Source organism: Prionailurus bengalensis, chromosome B1 (assembly GCF_016509475.1).
Source record: "Prionailurus bengalensis isolate Pbe53 chromosome B1, Fcat_Pben_1.1_paternal_pri, whole genome shotgun sequence".
In the NCBI taxonomy this organism is placed as follows: Eukaryota; Metazoa; Chordata; class Mammalia; order Carnivora; family Felidae; genus Prionailurus; species Prionailurus bengalensis.
The window spans coordinates 164,230,325-164,251,172 of record NC_057344.1 but is presented as its reverse complement, the minus strand read 5'-3'; the positions used below and the strand labels follow the sequence as shown (position 1 = coordinate 164,251,172).

The following is a 20,848-nucleotide window of genomic DNA, read 5'->3' as shown; positions in this document are numbered from 1 at the left end:
TCTGAACATATACCCATAGAGACGTGCAATGCTAATGGAAGAAGTCCCACAACGATGCCGGCTGGACTCACTTGAATTCACCAAGCAGGCCCCGAACATGTCCCACCTCCAATAATGTCTCTTCAGTGCACTCATTCTCTCCACAGTGACTGTTTCCAACTTTCCTGGAGCTCCTCAAATCTTCAACATCCCCTAGTTCCCCTCTGCCCCACGCACTGGCTTCCTACTCAATAGGGGAACATTTTTTTTAATTGGATTAAATTAAACCAGCAGAGAGGAACTCTCGTTCCCAAACCTTCAAACCTACATGCCTCCCTCTGTTAATGATGGACACGTCTCTCGTCCAAGCCCGTCTCTCCTCCACAGTTAGATCCTTCCCGTCAGAATTTAACATGCCTACTGCAGGGCCCTGTAGAGGGTGTTAACATGATGTGATTTCTGCCCAGTGCTGCAAATGTCAAAGTGAAGAATTTAGCATGCCTAACTGCCTCCCCCTCTAAAAATGCACACGTGCACACTCTCCCACACATCTCCCCAGTGACCTCCCCCTCATCACTGTCCCATGAGAGCTCAACTTCTTTAAAGAACTCTATTCTGAAACATCTACAGATGAGTCAGATAACTTCTAAGATTTATTTTAAATAACCAGTGGTGAGGTGGGGAGAAGTGAGGACACGCTGTGTTGTTGAAGCTGAGTGCTGGGTACGTGGGGCTCGTTATACTATTCTGTTTATACGTTAACATGTATGTGTACTGGCAGAGTAATGGTGCCCCAAAGATGTCTATGTCCTAATCCCCAGAACTTGTGAATATATTACCTTACATGGCTAAGGAAAATTCAGCTTGTAGATGGGATTAATTTGCTTATGAGTTGACCTTAAAATAGGAGGACTGTCCCAGATTATCTTGGCAGGCCCAATGTTATCACAAGCATCCTTAAAAGTGGGAAACACGCAGACCGACAGATCAGAGTGACGCCACGTGTGAAGGACTCAACTGGCCCTTGCTAGTTCTGAAGACGAAGGAAGGGGGCCAGGAGCCAAGGAGCACACGCAACCTCCAGAAGCTGGAAAAGGCAAAGAACAGTCTCTGCTGGAACCTCCAGGAAGAACTCAAATTTATACATCCTATATGTTAGCTCCGGGAGGCCAATTTCAGGTCTTTGACCTCCGGAACCATAAGACAAGAAATTTGTGTTGTTTAAGGCACTAAGTCAATCCTAATTTCTTATAGCAGCAATAGGAAGCTAATACAATGTTGGGAAGTTTTCCATAATACTGTTTAAGATTCTTCTGTTTCTTCACCTCCACATTTCTTCATCTGGATTCTATCTCCACTTCACCCCTGATGAGCTCAAAACATTGCCAACTACAGAGGGCGCTTTTAGCTACCCTGGGCTTTCTACAAGCACTGAGGCCCTCTTCCCTCTTCTCCATGCCTCTCTGTAGGGTCCAGGCAATAACCACTCATGTGGCATCAATCAGCAGCTACCATTTCCAATTTCATCTTCATTCCAGAAAACTTCTGAGCTCATTCAGACTGGATGAATATTGACATTTCCACTGGTTTGTCTCATAGGCCCTCAAAATCAATCTACTCCAAATTAGAGCATTCCCTTCTCCTTCCCCCCAATTCCAACCCTTTCCTGGTATTTCGCCACAAATGACAATGCTGCCACCTTCTTGGCCGACGCTTGGTCTAGCCTGGGGGTCTCGCCCGACCCACCCACTACCATGTCTGTGGTTTCAATCTCTCAGAGCCATCTGCTTCTCTTTCATCTTCTGCCACGAGCAAGGCAAGGCCCCCAGCATCTCCCACCTGAATTACGACAGCCTCCTATGTGGCCTCCAACACCCTCCATACCCACCTCTAACCCCACTGTCATCATGGCAGCACAAGTGTTCTTTGTAAATACAAAGCTACTCTAAAACCCTCCAGTGACTTCCCCTGCTGTCTCCAGCGTCACCTCTCAACACCCAGTCCCTTGTACACTTGGCTGTCACAATAGCCTTTCGTTCCATTCCTCATACAGATCAGGACACCTCAAATTCCATCCCACTCACCACCTGAAGGTTCTTCCTCAGCTTCTTCACCTGCCTGTACCCCATCATCCTTCTCAGGGCATTCTTCACTGACTACCCCCAGGCTCTGGTAGTCCCTCTGACAGAAAGAATAATGGCCCCTCCACACCCTAATCCCTGGAATCTGTGAATCTGTTACCTTACATGGCCAAAGGGACTGTGCAGGTACAGTTAATTTAAGGATCTTGAGATGGGGACATCACACTGGATTATCTGGGTGGGCCCAGTGTAACCACAAGGGAGGGTCCTCAGGAGAGGGAGGTGAGACGCAAGAGTCAGTGAGAAGACATGACAACAGAAGCAGAGTTCCGAGAGTTCCTGGGCGACGGAATGTAGGCAGCCTCTAGAAACTGGAAAAGGCAAGGAAACGCATTCTCTCCTAGAGCCTCTAGAAGGTATGGGGCTAGCCGGACCCTTGACTTTAGGATTTTTGACCTCTGGAGCTTCAAATGAAGCTCTGAAGTCTGTGGTAATTTTTTACAGCAGCAACAGGAAACTTCACCCACACAACCTCCACCCCCCACCCGGGGACCCTGTATGGTATCCATACCTACTACAAGGGGACTTGGCAGGTGTCAGCGGCCATGACCAGCTAACATCAGAAATAGAAAACGGGTGCCTGGGTGGCTCAGTCGTTTGAGCGTCTGACTTCGGCTCAGGCCATGATCTCACGGCTTGTGAGTTCAAGCCCTGCATCAGGCCGTCTGCTGTCAGTGCAGAGGCTACTTTGGATCCTCTGTCCCCTTCTCTCCCTCTGTCCCTCCTCTGCTCGGTCTCTCTCTCTCTCTTCCTCTCTCTCAAAAATAAATAAACATTAAAAAACAAGAAACAAAAAAAGAACTGGAAAATGGATATCAAGGGGAACAACCAATGTTGTTCCCAGAGGGCCCTCAGTCAATGTCTCAGAGGGCCCTCACAGCAAGGTTTGTGACAGAAAAAGTTAGAAACAGCTTGGACTGGTTAAAAAGTTATAGTGATCCATACAATGGAATACCATGCAGCTATTTAAAGAAGTTGCCGTACAAGTCCCGCTATGAAAATCTGTCCAAGATAGAGCAAGAAGTAGAAACGTGCTGGCGAGTGACAATGTGCAGGATGATGCTGGAGATGCCACTCATTTAATCAACGGACACCGTGCCCTGCTTTGTGCCGAGCACTTATATCTGTGGCACACAGCACACGCAGACCAGGCCTGTGTTTAATGCCTACATTTTTTTGTTGTTGTTAATGAGAGAGAGGGGCAGAGAATACGTGTGCGTGCCTGAGCGAGGGAGGCACAGAGAGGATCCGAAGCAGGCTCGCGGTGTCAGTGCAGAGCCCGACGTGAAGCTCAAACCCACAAACTGAGAGATCATGTCCCGATTTGACCTGATTTGATTTCACGATCATGAAATCAAAAGTCAGATGCTCAACGGAGCCACCCAGGCGCCCCTCCGTGCCTACATTCTAATGGAAACCCCTTCAAGAATACTTAGGAAATTATGAACACTAGTCACCAGGGTCTAGGAGCAGGGCTGGGAACTGAGGAGGCCACCAAAGGGCTTTTCGTGTTCTCTTCCCAACTATTCATCCTTTTTACACTGGGTATTGTTATTTTTGTCATTAAAGAAAGTTAATGGGGGCGCCTGGGTGGCTCAGTCGGTTAAGGGTCTGACTTAGGCTCAGGTCATGATCTCATGGTTTGTGAGTTCAAGCCCCACATCAGACTCTGTGCTGACAGCTCAGAGCCTGGATCCTGCTTCAGATTCTGTGTCTCCTTCACTCTCTGACTCTCCCCCACTCACACTCTCTTTCTCTCAAAAATAAACATTGAAAAAAAACTATAAAAAAAAAAAGTTAATGAAAATTAGCAAACTAATATCCTGCAGACCAGTTATCTCGAGGCCACAGCACACAATTCAGACTGTATTTGGCCATTTTTTCCTCCCAGTGTGAATTTGCCTTTGGTTTTGGTCACTCTTCTCTCTTGGCCTTGGTTTCCTGGCTGGGAGGGTGTGGGTGGGGGAGGAGCTGGAATCGGGCCAACCCACTACTCAGGGTAACAGGGAGAATCAAGCAAAACTGGGAATGTCATCAGCACCATGCAAATTGCAAGGTACACTACAAATCCCAGCGCCTACACTCCCACTGCTAGCACCCAGCCCACAGGCACAAAAGGCAAGTGGGAGGCACTGAGAATAATTACTCCATGACCAGATGCTGAACAAAAGAACTTATCAATGGTGGTAAATCACAGGGTCTGGAGGTATAGAAACATAAAGATCTTATTTCCATCAGTAAAAAATTTGGTAACCTTTGAAAAACAATGCACCACACTTTATTAAAAATAGAATCTGAGCTGGGACAAGTTCCAACAAGAAGACTGTAATGTTAGCTCTTCAGAGCACTTCTGAGAGCAATCCTGTGCCTGCCGAGGGGGGGCTACAGAACCACCAAATAAACAACCACCGCCACCGGGAAGGATGAATCGTAAACGCATAGATGGATATAGAAAGGCATTTCTTTTTAAAGTGATTTTAAAGGCAGTTTATAAGGAAAGCATATTAGGAGTTCTTCCAGTGGGGGACAAAAAGGAGATAGAATCTTGCTCAGGAGGATGGTATAATCAGAACAGCAGCACTGCAAGGTCTATAAAAGCTAATGAGAATATTGCCAGACTATGGGAGCACCTGAACAAAAGCCACAGAGACCAGGAAGAGCCCTTGGAGATCATCTAGACCCATTTCACAGATGAAAAAAACTCAAGGCCCAGAGAAGTAAGCCTACTTGGCCAAGATAACCCCAGGACAGCCCATTTGTCGGCATCCTAGGTTAGGCAACCTCTCTTTCAAGTTTTTACAAAGTAAAGAAGGGCCACACACAAAAAAGGCCAAAGAGAACATGTAAAAATCTCCAAGTATACACAGAATAAGTCATCAGTTATAAACCCGGAATTAAAGTACGTGACAGGAGGGGCTCCTGGGTGGCTCAGTCGGTTAAGCACCCGACTTGGCTCAGGTCGTGATCTCCCAGTTTGTGAGTTCGAGCCCCGCATCAGGCTCTGTGCTGACAGCTCAGAGCCTGGAGCCTGCTTCGGATTCTGTCTCCCTCTCTCTGTCCCTCCCCCAGCTGTGCTCTGTCTCTCTCAGTCTCTCAATAATAAGTAAACGTTAAAAATTTTTTAAAAATAAAATATGTGACAGAAGAAGATAATGTTGTTGCCAAAGACATACTTTTAGGTCTATGTTCAAAAGGCTATTCTACTTATCAAGTAAGTTTTCCAAGTACAAAAGTACATAAAGAACTAGATTTCAAAAAAACTAGGTTTCCCTAACTTCTGTTGATTAAAGTCACTCCTACAGCCTTACACAGAGGGTGAAACAAAAATGAAGTGATACAGCCCAAGATCTCAGGATGAGTCAGGAGCCACTTGCCAGAATTCAAGGACGGTTACGGAGGAATAGGGCCACTGGTTCCCCAGCTGTAACTAGTAATAATAACAACGGATAACACAAATCATCCTCCCTACTGCAGTCACTGCCCCAAGGACCTGATGTGTATTTTATTCATTTTACTCCTCTAATCCTCTAAATTTAACTCCATGAGGTTAATGCCACGATTGTTCCCATTTTAAAGAGAAGAAAACTGGGACCCAGAGAAGGTAAGTAACTTGATCCAAGTTCACACAGCCAAGGAACAAAACTGGGTTTAACTCACACCAGTATGCTCCTAACCACTGCACCGCAATGACTCTCATGCAGGCAGAGTCCCCTCGGAATCCCAGAATGGCAGAAAGAGAAAACTTGATGGGGTCACAAAGTTGTACAGACAAACCCCTAACTCCGAGGCACCCCTTCAAATAGTCCACAGTGAGCAACATACTTTTCCATAAAATCTCTACGGAATACTCTAAGATGCCACAACCTGTCTAAAGGAAATGTACAGGGGTGCCTGGGTGGGTCAGCCGGTTAAGCGTCCGACTTCGGCTCAGGTCATGATCTCCCGCTCTGTGAGTTCCAGCCCCATGTCGGGCTCTGTGCTGACAGCTCAGAGCCTGGAGCCTGCTTCAGATTCTGCGTCTCCCTCTCTCTCTGGCCCTCCCCCGTTCATGCTCTGTCTCTGTCTCAAAAATAAATAAACGTTAAAAAAAAAAATTAAAGGAAATGTACAATTGAGGTTGGAAATTGGGAAAAACTCAGGATGTAGTCAATAAGAAAACAGATTTTTTTTTCCCAAAGTGGTTTTAAGATCTGTGAATCTTTAGCCAAATAGGAAAAGAAGAGAATCTTAAGTTTAACCAGGCAAAAAGAGAAAAACAACATCAAAAAGTAAAAATGAGTTCTAAGGGGTAAAACGTCTTATACCTAATAATGAAATAATGTGCAATCTTACTACTCTACCTTCTGAATTTTTAGATACTGACAATATAATGAAAACACCTGCATAGAGAAAATAACCTACCAGAAGAATGCATAACAAAATGTGTTTGTTTATATATACATATATATCTTTTATATGTGTATATATACCTTATATACATATATATATACCTTGTATATATACCTTATATACATCTCTTATACATGTGTATACACATGTATATACAAGGTATACACACACACACCTTTTTTTTTTTTAGAGTTTTTTAAAGTAATCTCTACACCCAATGTAGGGCTCAAACTCACAAGCCTGAGATCAAGAGTCACATGCTCCAGGTGCCCCAAAATGTGTTACTATATTAATACAGTTCATCTCTCAGTGTTAAGATTATAACAGGAGTTAGGGAGGTGGGAAGGGGAAGACAACTGGCATGAATTATATTTCAGGGGAAATTTCCCATTTCTGTTTAAATTTTTTTTTTAATGTTTACCTGTTTTTGAGAAAGAGACAGAGCATGAGTGGGGGAGGGGCAGACAGAGAGGGAGACACAGAATCCAAAGCAGGCTCCAGGCTCTGAGCTGTCAGCACAGAGCCCGATATAGAGTTCAAACTCACAAACCATGAGATCGTGACCTGACCCAAAGTCAGACACCCATTTCTGTTTTAATTCAAAGAAAACGTCAAAATATCCAATGTGCTCCAAAAGACAGAAATGCAGGCTGTAATTCTGAGCCTCTTAGCTAACAACTGGTGTGGCAAGTTTAAAACTAGCCACTAGAGCTATGCCTGCTGCAGCTGCCCTTTCTTCCTTTGGCTACCTTCCTACCATTTTGCTTCAATGTCACTTCTTCAAAGCTACCTTTCTTGACCTTTTTCTTATGTAATCCTGTGAGATTTCCATTTTATAAAACCCATCACGACTTCTGATAACATATTTGTGCTTACTTAACATGTTTTCCCACTGAACCACAGGTTGACAAGTGATGATCTATGGACCAAATCTGGCACAACTGCTTTTGTAAATAAAGTTTTATTGGAACACAGACACAGTCATCCATTTACTTATTGTAGCTACTTTCACAATATGATAGTAGAGTAGTTGTGACAAAGACATTATGGCCCAGAAAGCCCAAGATATTTACCATGGAGCCTTTTACCGAAAAGCTTGCTAATCTCTACACTAGACCATAAACCCGACAAGAACAGACTCCATTACGTCTGATTCGTTTGCCAGCACCTAGCAGAGCACCTGGCATATAAAAGGCACTTAAATAAATTTGCTAACTGAATAAATTTGGCAAATGGGGAAGAGTAAGTGCTACGTGCCACTCATTCAGAAACTTCATGTCTATATATTCGCTTAATTTTGTCCACTAGCCCAAGCCAGATTATGTTTATTACCCCTGTTCTACTTACGAAGAAATGGAGGGAACTTGCCCACCTTCACTCAGTCTGTAAAGGAGACAGAACTTGAACACAGGCCGTTCGGATTCAGAGCCCGAACTCCTGACCCCCAGGCAAGGGAGATGATCTTTTCATTTGTATTTTTCATAATTCCATAGCTGCAGATTATAGGGACTAGGCAGGGAGCCAGAGCTGCTCCTGAGCACGTGCTCTCTGGCCCTTGGTCACACATCACCTCATCACCTAACCATCGAACGCTAACCACCGACTACGCAACACCCCGGTATGGCTATCGGTGCCCGTCCTGCTTAGAGGGCAGACAGGTCACCCAGGCCCAGTGAGCAACACTGAACAAAACTCCCCTTCCAGGTAAACCACTCCCGGGGACCACATTTCACAGGTGAGGGAAATGTGGTTAGCGGGGGGTTAAGGAACTTGCCAAGGTCAGGTGTCAGTATGTAGCAGAGGTCTGCTGTGAACCGACGACCTAAATCCTGACACACTGCAGCCCCAACTCCTGGCAGGAGCACTCACCCGCCTCCCGGACCTCTGCCGGCTTTCCCCGGGAGCCATCATCCACGGAAGGCAGTGACAACACATCTTCATTCTGCACCACGATAGCATGACATTTCCATGCCTTCTATGATATTGGGTAGGGGGAAACACGCAGAAAAACATCTCAACAGGATTTAATTTAATGATCATGACACAACAAAACAAAAACGTCTGCTACTGAAGAAAGATGACCCTGGGATACATAACGATCCCAAGTCATCACAGGAAGGGACATTAAAGAGCAGCTCGAGACTCTGGTTTGTAAAATAGCTCTCCGCGTGCCTAGAGACAGCGTAACAAAGTCCTCATGCAAAGATAAAATTTCAACTCAAAAGCAGAACAAAAGATACTGGTCTGTGTCTATATTCTGGCTGAAGGGGGAGAAAAAGGAAATTTCACCCACAGTCACTGAACTCAGTGTGCTAGAAGAGAAACTCAATCCAACGTTCTGCAGAGCCACCAACGTGCCACCTTGATTATGAGGTCTCTTAAGGTCTTACTTTACCCAGGAACCCCTCCCATCACCTCCTAGAAAAGCAGCATGAATGGCATGGGATACTGGCAAAGTCCCAGGTCATAGAGGTCAGCTCTACAAATTGGACTAATTGGGTGATTTGGAGCTCCACCCAACCCTGTCTAGTAGTTCAAGTTCAAGGTCTTCATCCAGTGAAAAACCAGGGCACCAGTATTCCATGTTACAGCCTGGGAGAACTGAAGGGGTTAAGGCACCTGGATGGGTTTGCATGGCACCCTGGCCTTCTGGATCAGTACTGCACCACCAGAGATATTCTACTCTAATGGAGCAAAAACATCTAGTACTGATTGTGAAACATAAAATATAGAATTCTGTGCTCTCTTCTCTCATCCCCAAACAGGGCTGCAATGGAAAAAAAGAAACGACAAGAGTTCTTTACAGCAGTATCACCCAAAGTGTTGATAGTGCCATGAGCTAAGTTCAGAAAGTAAAAACAGGTATAATGAATGGATAGAGTAATTCTGTATCTGTCAAGTTAATCATAAAAAATAGGGGTTTTGAGGGCGCCTGGGTGGCTCAGTCAGTTAAGTGTCCAACTTCGGCTCAGGTCATGATCGCACGGTTCGTGAATTCGAGCCCTGCATCGGGCTCTGGGCTGACAGCTCAGAGCCTGGAGCCCACTTCAGATTCTGTGTCTCCCTCTCTCTCTGCTCCTCCCTTACTCGTGCTCTGTCTCTCAAAAATAAATAAACATTAAAAAAAATAGGGGTTTGTGTGCTTACGTATCTTTGGAGCTTTTAACTCTATTTTGCTAATAATTCTTTTTTATTGTATTTTATAAAAATATCAGTCTGCCACAGATTGAAAATAAAAATAAAACTGGTCTTTCTCTACAGACTTCGAAAGTAATTGCCAACAACAAAACAGTTAAATGAAATTGAGCTGGTTTTCTTGAACGTGTGAATAGCTGCTCAAGCTCACTTCTAACAAGAGAGACGCAAACTAAAAATATACTAAGACTCCATTTTTCCCCTGACTGGCAAGGATCAAAAGGTTTCTGGATAGCACACGGCTTTGGCAAGGCTGTGGGTAACGAGAGTCGCACATATTGCTGGTGGAGGGCAATTTGGCAGAATCCGTCAAAGTTACAAATGCAAATCCATTTCTGAGAAGTAAGCCAACAGCTATATTCCCACACATGTAAAATGATTTATGGACATGAGGATATACGTTCCCTATAGCCTTGTTTGTAAAAACCAAAGGGTGGAAAACTACCTTTATGCCCATTAGTGCTTCAGTGAATCCAATACATTCAAGCAACTGAATACTCTGTAGCCATTAAAAAAGAATGAGGATGCTCTTCACTTACTACTAACACGGACCCACCTTCAAGGCATAAAAGCAAGGGGCAGATCAGGATAGATCAGAATATGCCGGAGGTACTACCTGTGTTTTTAAAAACTATGAGAGAAATATAGAGGCGCCTGGGTGGCTCAGTCGGTTGACCGCCCGACTCTTGATTTCGGCTCAGGTCATGAACTCCAGGTCGTGGGGCTGAGCCCTGCATCAGCTCCGCGCTCAGCACAGTCAGTCCCCTTGGGATTCTCTCTCTTCCTCTCTGTCCCTCCCCTGCCCCTTCTCTCTCTCTCTTTTCTGAATAAATAAACATTTTTTAAAAAACAAAAATACTCTCTCTCTCTGACCCTCCCCCGTTCATGCTCTGTCTCTGTCTCAAAAATAAATAAAAGTAAAAAAAAAAATTAAAAAAAAAAGGGGGGGGGCCTGGGTCACTCATGCGGTTAAGCGTCCGACTTCAGCTTGGGTCATGATCTCACGGTCCACGAGTTCGAGCCCCATATTGGGCTCTGTTCTGACAGCTCAGAGCCTGGAGCCTGCTTCAGATTCTGTGTCTCCCTCTCTCTCTGACCCTCCCCCATTCATGCTCTGTCTCTCTCGGTCTCAAAAACAAATAAACATTGAAAAAATTTTTTTAAATAAAAATAAAAACTATGAAAGAAATATAAACATATTTGTTTGTATATGCATAGGATATGTCTGAATGGAAGCAGAAGAAACTGCAAATATTAATCAGGCCAGTTATAACAACTGGATGCTGGCTATATTTTCAAGATATATCCTTTTGTACAATTTGAAATTTCTACCATAGGAACTCATATTACCTTTTTCAAAACTTAAAAAAAAATTTTTTTTTAAAAAGAAACTGAGCTCAGTTACTTATGTATTTTTCAGGTAGGAACACCTAACTGCAGATGCCAGGTAGTACAAGAGGGTATGTTAGACGCTTATTAGGTGATGAAAAGTCTTTGACTAGATGACGTGCTCTCATTATCAGGAAAGGGAAAAACATTGTATCCTGACCAATGATTACAAAAGTTTTGCCTGCACTGTGCCTCCCCAGGACCTTTCAGTGGGAAATCACAGCTTCTTCCTCCTTTTGTCCCCTCCCGGCTTTCCCCACAAGTCCAGTCTCTGACTGGAAGCCGTGCTAGATTGCAGTGTGCAAACCCAAAGAGGTCTAAGTCACCTGCCCGTGTTAGGAAAGCTACAAAGTGGCAGGATCAAGACTGGAACCTGAGACCTCAGATCCCAAGGCAATCTCCACTCCATCCTTTGGACTGCAGTGCTAGTGGGAAAAACAGGGGCACTAGAAGGCAATAGTAGTAAAATGGTCAGGCTCTGGGCTAAGCACCAGACATTAATGAGTCCATTTCAGCCCCACGATACCACAGGGAGGGAAGTTCTCTTGCCACCGACATTATGGGTGACAAGCAGAGTCTCTGAAAGGGGAGCATTGGCAACTCTCACACTCAACCACCAACAGTGTGGAAACCCCAACCAGATCTCCTCCACTTGTTAACCTGCCCCCCAAGGAAGCTCGCCAACCTGTAACCTACAAACCACCGTAACAGTATTCCTCCAGAGGCGCCTGGCTGGCTCAGTCGGTAGGGCATGGGACTCTTGATCTTGGGGTCATAAGTTGGAGACCCACATTGGGCATGGCGATTACTTAAAAAACAAACAACAACAACAAAACCATAAGTGTTCCTCCAATAGTCGGTTATTTGAACCACCATAAAGAACCTCTTATCTGAGCCAATGCCTCCCAAACTAGGAACCATGAATCCCAGTGGGAGGTTAGATAATCTTAGGTGGCCCAACTATGAACACTTTTAACTCTAGCAATTATGCATTTTTGATTGAGGTATAATCGACATACAGCATTAAATTAGTGTCAGGTGTACAACATAATGATCTGATAGTTCTATCTATAGCGATTATGTTTCTGATATGCATTACAAAAGCATATAACTAGCTCACCAAACCCATTACTTCACAGATGTCTTAGCACAGAATGAGACCAAATTAAAAGAAGTTGGACAGATTTAAGGAAAACTACTACTAAATTCAAGTGGTTCAAAGATACAGTGAAGGGGTGCCCAGGTGGCTCAATTGGTAAGCGTCTGTCTTCAGCTCTGGTCATGATCTCGCAGTTCGTGAGTTCAAGCCCCGTGTCGGGCTCTGTGCTGACAGCTCAGAGGCTGGAGCCTGCTTTGGATTCTGTGTCTCCCTCTCTCTCTGCCCCTCCCCACCGCCTCTCTCTCTCTTTCTCTCTCAAAAATAAACAAACATTAAAAAAAAAAAAAAAAGATACAGTGAAGACTGGGAATAAAAACAAAAAAAAACTGCAGCATACAATACACACTAGTTCTGAATGTCCCTTTTATTTTATTTGTATTTGCCCTCCTCTCTCCACACCACACTGCCTCTTCTCAGGTGGATGAGGCAGTATCCCCAATAAATAAAGCACCCTGAAATGCTGCATTTAAATGACAGTGTCCTTCGGTGGCTTAACCTTGGGTTGACCACAAGGCCTGGTTTGCCCTGAATAGCTTTGATTACACCTACAGTAAATCAATTAATGCCTAATAGCTATTTAGAGCATCCCCCTCTCACTGTAAGAAGTGTCTGACTTGGGGAAATAAACTAGAGAGCCTCCCTACTGTCCTATCACCTGCTACAGTGCAGAGCTGAGTGGGAGAGAGTTCTGGGCCTCTCTCTAGTCCCGTTCCTCCCCCTACCACAAACCAGTGAAGAGGGAACCCCACGTCCCAGCACCGCAGTCAGAACCACACAAGGTGAATTTTGCCTCTGCTCTTTGCCTGACCTCCTTCCCCCAACTCCACTCCTCCCAAAATGCCCACTAAACGTAGACAGCAGGCCAAACGAGAGCAGAATTCCATCAAACCAGTGATTCTCAGACGTCAGTGTGTTATCCTTTGTGGTTTTCAGTGTATCTAGAAACTACCTGAACTTATTAGCTGCTTTCCCTAAAGCCGTTCAACTTCTTTTAACAACAGCTTCGTGCTTTGGGTAACCTGAGGGAAAACATTAATTCCCTAAAAGAAGGAGAATAATTATGAAAAGTAGAATGTGTGAGGGCATCGCAGTTCACAAAATGCTTCCACAGGCAGCAAGATCGTCTTTGATTCTTCCCCAGAATGCTGTGAGAAAGGTACTTTATCACCTGCCTTTTTGTGTTATCAAGAGATGAGGAGACAGGCTTTGAAATTTACCAAGCAGGATTCCGAATCCCAAACTCCTCCACTTCAGAAAAAAAAAAAAAAAAAAATTTTTTTTCTTTTTTTTTCCCTGGGGACTTGCTGTTCTATGTGTGCTTCCCAAACCAGGACAATCTGGCCACGCTAGAAATGCAAAATCTAGGCCCCACCAGAGGCCTCCTGAATCAGAATCTGCATTTTAACAAGCTCACCAGGGAATTCCGGTGGAGCACTACCTCCCTCCGAGGCAATTCTCCCATTCTCCCAGGCTCCAGCTCTTCATTCCATCAGCCAGGAATCATTGGTTGAGCCTCTGGCACGTATGTGCCAGGCACTGCGCCGAATGCCGGTGAAGAAGATAACCTTGAGGAGCCGCCAATGTAACACCCTGGTGTCTAAGCTTGGGATGTTCCTCAGAATCAGCTGTGGCACTTAAAAAACTCGCAGGTGATTAAAACCCACTGCAGACCTACCTACACCTCTGGACAATCACAAACTCTGAGACTAGGGCCCCAGAAGCTACATATCCGAAAAGCTCCATTTCATGCAACCACCTTGGGGAGCAATCTGGCGACACCTAGTAAAGCCCCACATGGGCACACTCGGAGAGCAGCACTTTCCTTTCGAGGCCTACATCCTGGAGAAACGAAGGCACGTGTGCAAAGAAGACAGGCGTGAGCACGTTCACGGCAGCACTGTTTCCAGAGAAATACACCGCCTTTCTAAAAGAACTTCCGAAAGCAACTGGGTAAACAGGAAAACTCTGTAAGTCCAGCCTCACTGTTGTTCTTACCGGAAGAGGCCCCAGACGCCAAAGCCAATTTCAATGAAACGAAGCATGAACCACATAACTTGAACTGGAAGGCCTGGCCCGCCCGACGACGTATCACGAATTTACTCTCAACACTCAATGTATCTTCTCCCTTCTAGTCTGTAGTCTCGTCGCTGCAAGTCTTCGGCCCCTTTCTATCACTCCGTCAACCTGTATCTTCCATTCCACCCCTACCGTTCTCAACTTGTTCTCTGGTCTCCCCACTTTCCCCCTGCATCCTCCCTTTCCCTATTTTCAGATAAAACCAATGCAATCCTGACTTTCAAGCCCTGGAAAACTGCCCCGGAGTCGCTGGATGAAAAACAACCCAGCACAATAAACACACGAAAAGATGTCCAGCCTCATTAGTAAACAGGAAAGTGCACATTTTAAACCACAAAGATCCCACTTCAGACTGGCAAAACATCAAGTCTGACAATGTCGGGCGTCTGAAAGCACGTGCGGCCGCTGGCGCTCCCCAGCGCTGCTGGTTGGAATGCAAATCGGCACGACTGCTTTGGAGAGCAACCAGGCAATATATTAAGAGTTGAAGATGCCCATTTCCTTTGACCCAGCAATCTCTCTTCTACGTATATGCCACAGAGAAACTTCAAACATATGCACAGGGAGACAAGTTCAAAATGTCATGACAAACACAGAAAAGTGTAAAGTCAAGTGCTTATCAACAATAAAGTGAATATATTGTAGCATACGCATGGAGAGCAGTTAATAACCTAGAATCACGTAGACTTTAATGGATGAATCTCGAAATCAGAGTTTATTTTTTTGTTTGTTTGTTTTTAATGTTTATTTATTTTTGAGAGAAAGAGCACAAGTTAGGGAAGGGCAGAGAGAGAGGGAGACACAGAATCTGAAGCAGGCTCCAGGCTCTGCTCTGTCAGCACGGAGCCCGACACAGGGCTTGAACTCACAAACCGTGAGATCACGACCTGAGCAGAACTCGGACGCTTAACTGACTGAGCCACTCAGGCGCCCCTCGAAATCAGAGTTTAAAACAAAAGCAATCTCACTATCAGGGAGCATGTTTAAAACATGAGGAAGTGACTCTACATGTGGTTGATGAACATACACGTATCTAGTAAAAGTATACAAACAGGGGATAAACACCAAATGCAGAATAGCGGTCACCATCTGGAGGAGGGGGGAGTGAAATGAGGAAGGGTTCGCCTGTATTTATATTTTATTTCTTCACTGGGTGGTGGATGGAAACACACGGGCATTCACTCTAGTATTCTCCGTATTTTTCTGTGTGCCTGAAATTTACCACCCAGGTAAGCACCCAGAAAAAGGGTCCCAAGTCTGAACAACTTTAAAGCATTTTCAGGCTCTGCAAGTGGCATGAAAACTGGACGGGCGGGAGAAGAATGGACCGACAGGTGAAACGTGAAGCTTTGGGAACCAACAAGGTTTTCATCCACATGCTCTTAAAAATATCCAGCACAAATAACCATTCTTAAAACTGTAGTAACATCTCATGTAGAGGACTTATGGCATACCCAAAATTCTTGGCAACAATCTCCGAACACAAACATTCCAAAAGCCTTTAATGCCAGGTTTGATTGTTGATACAGAATTTATTTGTCTCAAAAAAGTATCTGCTTGTTCATGTTGGAGTGGCTTTTTCTCTTAAAAGATCAGCAAGGCCTTTCAAACCCTTAGATTACCATTGGTTTCACCACAATTGCAATTTAATCTGCATTAAAATATTTGGTCCAGAGCACTAACTAGACTAAAATACACCAAACTCTTCCAGTCTGTTTGCTTTGGGCTGGCTCCATGAGAAGGCTAGAGATAAAACCACCCAGAGACACCTTTTGATGATACCACAGAATTGAACACGATTATAAAGCCTGAAGTCATTCAAACAAACAAGCTGGGGAAAAAGGAAACATGTGACTATAGATTTCTCTTAATTGCTAAGAGAATCAAAATCGAAAAATACTTTCAATTACAACCCCAAATACCCAAATTCCACATTAGTTAAAAAATAAATAGGTTTGGAGGCGGCTGGGTGGCTTAGTCAATTATGCGACCGACTCTTGATTTCGGCTCAGGTCATGATCTCGAGTTTGCGGGTTCAGGCCCCACATTGGGCTCTTTGCTGATAGCGCAGAGCCTGCTTGGGATTCTCTCTCTCTCTCCCCCTCTCCCTGCCCCTCTCCCACTCATGCTCTCTCTCTCAAAATAAACATTAAAAGAAAAAACAGGTTTTATTCTGTGGGTGAACTGGAACACAAAGTTGATATCTAGAAAATAATATTATAATCTATAACGCTAACTAAATATTGGCATTCAAGTTTGTTTTCATATAGGAATCCAAGAAAAAACAGAGAAAAATCTATAGGCCTAATTGTCAGGTCCTGATCCAACACAAACATCTACATACTAGACCAAGAGGCCAGAAGATGAGAATTTTTTTTAAACCTCAGCCCACCCCACCCCACCCCAGGCTGCAATTTCTAAACTCTGACCACTATCGGAGTAGACCCTCACACATGACTTTAAAGACCCCTAGCTGATACATTAAACTGAGTCTCCAATTCTCTTTGGGAAGGGGAAACAACAGTAACAGGACTAGAGGAAGAGATAAGTTATGTCTTCTCCCATATTATAAGATGTACATACTTTTTGAATAGTTTAAAAAATTTTTTCCAACTAGTCTCAAAATACTGCCTCAGGCAATTGACTTAGCAAGATAAAATGATCTCTATAAAATTCTCTAGCTCTGTTCCAAATTGCTACTCAATTTACTTTCCCTTCATAACAAGGTGACTTCATTTATTTAAGACAATTCAAATACGGCACTCACTATGGTGTCCAATAACATCCTGGGACTGTTCAATGAATAAAAAAATGCTAATATGTGGTAAATTCCACACAGTTTTAAATAAGCTGGTTCGGTCCTCAAATGGTTGCTAACCAATTAGGAGATGGAGATTTTTTATAAAGACTCTAAGAAATACCGTTCACTAAGAAGCTTTGGACAACCCCAAAAAGTGTATGAGTTTTACAAGGTGAGAAAGACTAAGGTCCCAAGAAATACGACAACTTGTCCAAAGCCACCCTTAGACTCATGCCTAAAAAAAGAGACAGCCATGGAACAGATGCCAGGTCTAAGCTATGCTACTATAAAATAAAAAATAACCCAACTTTGGTCAAATGCAAATTACGTTAAAGAAACATCCTGCTGTGTTCATCAGCCTTTTCTTTGTATTGCTTCTGAGATTCTGTTCAACGTTCATCTGTGCAGATACCACACCGTACGCAAATTGTTTCATCTTTACCAATGTTATGCCCACAAAATACGAAATTGCTGAGCTCTGTGGGGATAGGGACTCCCCTCATTCATGAAGCACCAACACATAGTTTATGCCAACCCAAACATAGCAGGTCCTCAACAAATGGCTGCTTATGCGAACGAAACTGTAGTCTATTTGACACACAGCATTTTCTCTATGGTACATCTTAGAGCGCTCCCAACAAATGAAGATTCAATGATTCAGACCAATTTGCATCGGTACAAGTCCCATTTCTAGAGGGCACATTTGGTTTCTCCTAACAAATGCTTCCTCTTTAGAAAATTTCTCAAGCTCTTCAAACTGAAAACAGGAAAAAAAAAAAAAAAACAAAACCCCACACCAAACCTTTTCATTCGTAGAGCCATAAAAATACACAGGAAGTTAAATCCATTGATCTGGATAAAAATCAGAGGATTATCAACGAGGGACATTTCCTCATGCTTGGCAGCAGCTAGTACATTTTAAAAATTACAACACACCAGCCAAACAAGCTTTACTCTCTCTGAACCAGATGCGCGGTGTGGCGAAGCTGACACAAGCAAGCTGATCAAGAATCACTACGGCAGGAGTTCACATGGAAGTAAAATGAAAACAAATAGGAACTCGCATGAAACTTCCAAGAGACAATAAAATTTCAGCGGGCAAGGACACAGGCAGAGGGGTGTGGATATTCTCCAAAACGCCCGTATCTAAAACCGGCACGAGAAGTGCGGGGGAAAGAGAAGGTGATCATTTCTCAATCACATAAAGGATTTGCTCCAAGTTTAGTTTCTGCTCTGTTGGGTCCTTTCTTGTCTGGTAGAGGAAACAAATCTACTTTTCAGTGCTAGGTTTTGGTTTGTTCAAGCCTTACCTGGATGGATGGTATCTTTTAACACCCTTTCTAGACACATCAGCCTGTTTAAAATATGCCAAACGACCTGCTTATAAAAAAAAAAAAAAAAAAAAAAAATGAAGCTGCCACTTGCTCTTACTACAACTACTCAAACCAGCGAGGACCTACCCACGTTCGGAGTGGAAAAGACCAGTCAGAGCCCCAGAGAGAAGCTAAATAGTGAAGAGAGATTCAGACAACACCTACCTGGAAACAATTCATAATCGTGAAGAATTTAAAGGGGGATCCGGTGCAAAGGTACGTGCGGCCAGGTGAAAAGACAGCAGTCGCCTCATCAGCAAGCCTTTTCGCGTGGGAAGGAAGACTGGGAGGGACAGGGGTGATCTGAGCAGCCTTTTACAAGGGGCGGGGTAAAGGACTCCCATCCCAGCCTTCCCATACAGTCTCTCGGCTTGGTTTGCATAAATGATCCTGGGGCTCCTTTACAGCAGTGGCTGCTTCCACCAGGTCCAAGAACGCATCATCTTCATTGGTCTTTTAAACCATTGGAAGGTGCCATAAGAGCGAAAAAGAGCTTAATAATAGCAGCTGCCCCTCACTGAGGACCTGCCAGGTACCAGGCCGTGTAGTGCAGGACCTCATTTAATACAACGTCTGATGAGGTAGGAGCCACTGTCATCCCCTTTTGCTAGATAAGGAAGACAGCAACTCGTTCAAGGACAAAAAGCGGGCACATGTTAGAGCCAGGACTTGCACTCGCTCAAGACAGTGTCTAAACAGGAGCGGAAAAATCCTTTTTTTTAGGAATTACCGGATCCTCACTTCACCCGGGTGATGATGCTAATAACCCTGATGCCTTTGCACTTACGGTGTCGACTCTCCAGACACAGTACTGGCCTGCACCTCTCAGGTCCTCCCTGCAGTCCGCCTCCCTGAGTTTTACTGGAAACTGGTTGTGACATTCCACCCAGGTGTGCCAAGAAGCCCCAGCAGCACGGAGGGGCGGGGGGAGGGAGGAAAGCTGGAGGCTGGCTTCCTCTTGGGACATGTAAGCTCTCAAGTTCCCAGCCTACTTCAATACAGAGAGGTGTCACCACATCCAAGCACGAGAGGAACGCCACCAAGGGCTGGGACCATGCCTCACTGCCCTGTAAGCCCGAGGCCACACAGCAAGCACGGGAGAGTATTAGAGCTGCTCTGGTTTCACAGTTCCCCTCAGGAGCTGGTCTTTGCAGAGAGAGAGAAACCGAGAAGAAAGGCATCACCTTTCCACTGCACCAAGCAACGTTAATGCCACTCGACAGGAAGGAGCAGGAGACCCATCTCTGCGTGGAGAAGGAAGGAAAAGGGAGGAAATGGAACGGCTCCAGGGGCCACCCACCACATCTAACTGGTCCTGCGCCAATACCTTTGCAGCTATCACTCTGGGAAGCCCCAGCCTTTGCTCTGCTGGCCAAGGCAGCAGCGAAGTCCAACGGTGCTGAAAACCGAAGCCAGGGCCAGTGGGTCCTGATTCCACCCCTGAGCTAACAACCCAGGGCTCCGTAATGCTCCTTGAACATGTGTTAATCTTGTAGGAGAATGTGGGACAGAAGATTTAAAAAGCTGTGTGACGGGGGCAGGGTAGCCAGATCACCTTACCCCAAGGCTTCTCAATCAAGCCTTCTCAGATTCCCTTTGGGGGCCTGTATTATTAGCTTCAAGGGAGGTTCTCCCCCAACTGGCATTAAAAGAACACATGTTCCAGCTTGGGGGGGGGGGGGGAAGACGCTTTGATGGAAGGGAAGGGGACCCTGGAGAATGGAAGCAAAGCACAGTCTCTCACCCTGCACAGGAGGGCAATGCTTTATGCCAGGGGTCAAGCTGAGGCTTCGCAAAGCTCTGACAAGTAGGGGGTGCCAGCAGGACGCACCCTGGGCACCCAAAGGGCTGGAGGCTGTTCCCACAGAAACTGAAAAGGTAGGGAGAGCCAAGGGAGAAACCCAAATTAAAGTGAGCACTACATCATGGACCCAGCCCCACCAGAGCCCAATGGCGTCCCCTTGCTGCCCTGCGCCCCTGCTCACCAGCCTCTACTGGGTCTGGCAGTGCATCAGGCAGGATAACCCTGGAGACCTCCTCCAGGCCCAAAGACCGCCCCACCCTCTGGGCCTCCACGCGTTACCGCCAATAACCTTGACCCTCCTTCACAGGTGGGGAAATTGAGGCATCCACCACAAATTACCGTGCTTTCCCAACCAGGTAGAAGTTCACTTCTGCACCTACAATTCTGCACTTCTTTACAGCTTTATTGCATTTCAAATTTCTCCAGATACAACCGGCTGCCTTTGCAAAGTGAATTTTAAATACAGTTGAAGGAGTGAACTCAAAATGAGATGAGGGCGGTCAGGGAGACCGGCAGGGCTTTATCTACCGCAAGGGCAGGATG

The 20,848-nt window shown here is 45.0% G+C and overlaps 1 protein-coding gene across 2 annotated transcripts in view; it reads right to left on the bottom strand.

Annotated features, from left to right (window-relative positions):
• Nucleotides 1-20,848, bottom strand: part of USP46 (ubiquitin specific peptidase 46) — a 61,555-nt gene that overhangs the window by 40,233 nt on the left and 474 nt on the right. The window lies entirely within an intron of this gene.